The sequence below is a fragment of the Strix aluco genome, chromosome 5 (assembly GCF_031877795.1).
Source record: "Strix aluco isolate bStrAlu1 chromosome 5, bStrAlu1.hap1, whole genome shotgun sequence".
Taxonomy (NCBI): domain Eukaryota; kingdom Metazoa; phylum Chordata; class Aves; order Strigiformes; family Strigidae; genus Strix; species Strix aluco.
Genome location: NC_133935.1, coordinates 7,285,751 through 7,290,998, shown reverse-complemented (window position 1 = coordinate 7,290,998; position 5,248 = coordinate 7,285,751). Strand labels below are relative to the sequence as shown.

General features: G+C 39.7%; 1 long non-coding RNA gene across 1 annotated transcript; it reads left to right on the top strand.

Annotated features, from left to right (window-relative positions):
* Positions 1–2,807: 2,807 nt before the first annotated feature.
* Positions 2,808–4,641, top strand: LOC141924503 (uncharacterized). The gene is made up of 3 exons (XR_012623562.1): positions 2,808–2,939; positions 3,539–3,690; positions 4,559–4,641. It is a non-coding gene; the product is annotated as an uncharacterized LOC141924503 (long non-coding RNA).
* Positions 4,642–5,248: the final 607 nt, after the last annotated feature.

Here is a 5,248-nt window from a genome sequence, read left to right as displayed (position 1 = left end):
GAGCGAGCTGGAAAAGTGATACAGGAGGAGATGCCAAGACAGTTGGGTTTGTGCAGCCCTAAGAAGAGAAGGCTGAAGGGAGTCTCACCTTTCTCTTTAACTACTGAATGGGAGAGTGTAGGGAAGAGAGAAGCAAACTCTTCTTGAAGGTACACATTGAAAGACACAAGTTGGAACATGGAAAATTACAATTTGGTGCAAGAAAATTTTTCTTACTGTGGCAGTGGTCAAACATGAGGATAGGAGCCTGGAAAGGCTGTGGAATCTCCATCCTTGGAGATATTTAGAAATTGGCCGGACAAAGCCTTGAGAAACCTGACCCAGCTTACACAGGAGTCTGGACTAGATGACATTCCTTCCAGCCTACATAGTTCTGTGGTTCTATGTCAAGGTATGTAGAAATCCTGAAATAAAGTGAGTGAGTGAGCAAACAGAAGCAACGTGTTTCACTAAGAAGTGCTATGGCAGGAGCGTGACAGTCCTACATGATTAAATTTTAAGATTGTTGGGTAATATTGAGAAGGAAGATTCACCATGACTCTGCATTTCCAGGCTTTTCTGATTCTAATTAAAAGTAATTTTCTTTGAGTTGCAAGGGAGCTCATTTTTGTTTCTCTATTCACTGACCTTAAGGATCCAGTCAGCAAAGAAGCCTTGTTTAATGAACTGCTACTTAATTTTTCAAACATTTTGTAGTAATTTTCCAGGTGGGATTGGCTGGACATCAAGGACTCAATTAAAAAAAAAAGATATCCTAATTATAATGTGGACTTTTCTAAATGACTTTGACTTGGCAACCAGTGTATGGGTGATAAAACAGATTAGTGGATCCTGGGGTTACTGAGTTTTATTTTCAGGGAATCTACTGGTCCTTTCTTGATTGATAGTGTTGGTATTCATAACCCTAGAACTAGAACATTTTTGTTCTTATATGTTATATACATGTCTCTCTCTGCAACTGTTAGAAACTTCAGTTCTTCCTTTTTCACTAAGTTTGTGAGGTTTTCTTTAGCAATGCTTGTTAAGTGTTTGCTGTGACATCTAACAGTCTTTATGATATCAGCAAGTAACATCCCCCTGCTATGAAAAAGCAGAAACTGTTCAAAATCTCAAATAAACTGGCAAACAGTGAAGACAGCATGAGAAAATTCAAGACCCCAGAAAGTTTTCATAAATGAAAGTTTATTAGAAGCAAGAACCACTTGATATGCAGGAGGCAACCAGAAGGGAAAAAGCAACTGTGACAAAGCACATGGCAAAGTGACAGTGATGGATCTTTTGTCTGAAAGATGTCTAAAGAAACCCAGATTTATGTCCTGGGTAGCAATTCATGCTGTGTTTGTAAAACCCTCTTATTTCTTGCAGAACTTCCCTCTAATTCTTCAGGCTTGCGGTATCTTGCTGGTCTCTCAGGATTTCTGAATGTTGTATTTCTGGGAGCTGTGATCACATTAATTCAGCAATGTGAGTGACCAAGTGACATGTTTTGCTTTAATTCCTGTGAAATTGCCAGGTATCAATCCTTAACTTCAACAAGTTTTGCGAACAAACTGCTTTGATAAGGTGACAAGACCACTCATGCTTTCTACTATTGTGTTACTGATGAAGGTGGGAGGGAGTCACCAGTATTTTGGGGCTGTGGATCTGCAGAAGGTCAGTAGCTTTCAGAGGACTGTTGCATGTTTGGGATGTATGAAGAGGGCTGGAGTCTTTCTTACTTTCCAGTCCCCCAACGTGAGAGTCCCTCCTATTCCTTTCTAAAACTGAACAAACCACTAAGGTTTCTAGCCAAAAAATCCATCCATCCGTCCATCCATCCATCCATCCATCCATCCATCCATCCATCCGTTTGGAAAAACTCTTTTAGTAATGAAACAGGTGTATGGTACAACTGGAACCTCTGCTACCTCCTCCTCCCCTCCTCCCCACAGCCAGTCTTCACCTCCTGATGCCCTGCTTTACTTACCTTAAGTCTCAGCCAGTCCTCCCTGGTGTGTACAATGGGAATGTGAGCTGGACTTCAGGGATGGGTGAGATAGGAGGCTGGAAGACAGTACACATAGTTGGAAAAGACCTCTCTAAACAAAAATACAAATGTGTGCCTCTAGGTTTATGACAGTGGTCTTTGCATTGTCCACAGAATTTGTGCATAAGCATTGGGTCACTGCCAGCGTTGATGATGTGTGTACAGAGTGCACCTATCCAGCACAGATGTGTGCCATTATCCCCAAGCATCTAAACATAGAGATCAGAGAGAAATGGTTGCAGTTGCCCTGGTCAAGCAAGTTGAACAAGTTTTTAGGTTGCCATCAACAAACATCTGAATATTGATCAAGGAGTGTAATTTTAGTTTCCTCTAGAAAATCTTGGCCTGGTAGTCCCGTTGTTCAGCCTGCTTCTGAACATCCAAATTGCTTTGCACATCCAAATCACTTGAGAACACAGGAGAAAATGAGAATTGAGAAGCAATTCTGGGTATAAATATCCTGCAGAGTCAGCTGTTCTCCCTTTCTCTGGATGTGAGTCCTGCCCTCTCACATCAACCCATTCTTTTCTGAAATAAGCTCAATACAAATTTTTGGAAAGGGAAAATCAAAGGCACAACCATGTTATTTGAAAGAAAACTTTTGCATACCATGTTGTCAAAAGCATGATGATACTCTACACAGTCTTTGTGAAGCCAGCCACCTCATGTATTTGTTAAATGTATCTGAGTTTCCACTTAAAGCTCCATGGAAAAATAATACAGGGTTTCTATGCAGTTTACTTGTGAGTTTTACATTAAAATGTTGGAGATTCTTGTCCAGGTGACTTGCTATCAAATGACATGTGGAAGCCCGGAGAAAATCTTTCAGAAAGTGACAGTATCTTTGAGGAAGATCTTCATGAAAAGAGCTTGCTGACTACTTTAAAAGAAAGCTTATGCATGCACACAAATGGTAAGGAAAAAAAGTCTCATAACAGCATAAATGGTTTGAAGCTCTTGAGAAGATTAATATAAAAAAAAACCAAAACCAAACACCTGCACAAAGGTATTGACCTTTGAATACCAAACATATTTATATTGATAAAGATGTACAAAGTGGTCTATTTTAGAATTCCATCCTTGAAAATTTTAGTTTAAGCAAAAAATAAAGGCTGAGCAGCATTGCTGAAGGTCTTAGTTATTTCTCCATGGATCATACATTGGATCGTACTACTGCCAGTGATTTCAGCAGAGATGTGATTTTATCCATGGCTTTTACCCCAATTATTATATAAAATATGTAGTACAATTATCTAGAGTTCTGAAATATTTAAAGGCAGAGAATGACCCCTAACCAAAGAATGACTATCCTTATTGCCACTGTAAAGCAGGGACAATGTGCTGTCTTAAAATAAGCTATACCACCACAATTTCTGCACTGCCCCTGGTTTAAAGCTTCTTTACTTTCTTATTCAAAAACCACAGAAAAAAGCACAAGCCAATAATAATGATATCAGCTGTAAAAAAAAAAGAAAAAGTGACAAAAATCCCTTCACCCCAAACTCTTCACAGACTCCAGATGTGAACTTTGCCCCACTGGCTGGAAGCTGCATTGTGGGAGATGTTATTTCTACTCAGAAACTCGTGACACCTGGGAGAATAGTAGAAGGTATTGCTCAGGAAAAAAATCTGAGCTCCTGATTATAGAGGATGAGACTGAAATGGTAAGCTTGTAAGACACTCTGTGGTTTAAATATTGTTTTTACTTATACCTTGTGCATTCGCATATCAAAGTATAGCTTTCCACATGTTTTTAGAAGCCATTTCTTATCCAGATATGCTCATAAAAGGCATTGTCAGTGGAAAGTGATCTGATTATTGGCTTCTGCGTGTTAAGAAACATTTGTGTCAAACAGAAGACCAATAGCCTACATTTCATTTAAATAGATGCAATGATATGCCTACAGATTTCTCCAGCAAGAAGCAGCTGGTATTTGAAGGATTCTTGCATGTTTTATTCCAAATCAAACCTGCTCAGAACTAAACTGTCATGAAGTCTGTTGCCTTTGGGGAATGTCGCTGTTTCTCTGTTCTTTGTACATTTTTAAATGTTAGTACCAGGCCTGCGGCAATAGAAAAAACAGTTCTGTGGACCAAATCTTAACCTGTAATGTGTCTCTTTTGTGCTCCTGATTTTGCTTAAAGGTGACCAGCTTCAGACAGTCACTTCTAGAGCACTCAGGAGTGTGAGCTGGCAAAATGATCACCTCCCTTCTTTGTAGGGAAGGGAAAGAGGAGATAGCTTCAGCTCCTGTAATTCAGATCGGCCTAATCCTCCTCTAAAATGTGCTAGTGGAATGGGCCTGGGGCCAGCATGGAGCCAAGGGTTAGCTCCCTGTTTGCTCCGTTGAGAATCTGAACTAATTTCCATGTGGGTTTGTTTTAATTCTCAATTTCTTGGAAACATTCACTGGAATCTTTGGGCAGGAAGGCTTTGTTGGTTCTAAAATATGAATTACACTATACATTACTGGTGATGGAGTTTTATGAAGTGTCATTATTATGGGAGTTCAAAGACATACCTCTCTCTAGGATTTCTTAAGCAAACTGAAGGATAAAGACATTGGCTTTGTTTGGACTGGATTAAGGTTTGATGAGGAGGAAGGAAGATGGGTATGGCTCAATGATCCCAAACATCCAGGGCACAGGTAGGTTCATTCTGATGTCATTCTGTGTTGGCTTCCATGACGTCTTCTCCACTTGTTGTGCCTGGGCTGTTCAGCCATTAGACTGTGCAAAAGTAGTAGCCAGATATCAGGGCCCCTACTCCAGTTAGGCAGCTCAGCCTATTCTGATTTTTCTCAGTACAGAATTCTGATCAAAACATGCAGTTGAAAAGTGAAATTCCTTGGCAGCTCTCAGAAAAGGAACTAATTTTATTAGGAGGTGCCTATGCTGTGTAAGCTTTTTACTTCCAGCTGCAAAACAAATAAGAAACAGAAAGGGTGAAGCTTATTAAACAAATAAAACCTGTCTGTATGTCAGAGAATCAAAAGAATGACAGCATAAAGACAAAACATCCAGTCTCTGTGGTTTCACTCTTTGTATATGCAAACAAATTTTTTCAAAGATCTTCATATCTGTGTGTTGTCTCATGCAGTTTTACAATAAAAGGAAGGAAGAAAGAAGAAAACTGTGCTGCCTATAAGTTGACAGAAATGCATGCTGATAATTGCCACTCCCTGTACAAATGGATTTGCAAGAAGAGTGCAGTCCTTCTGG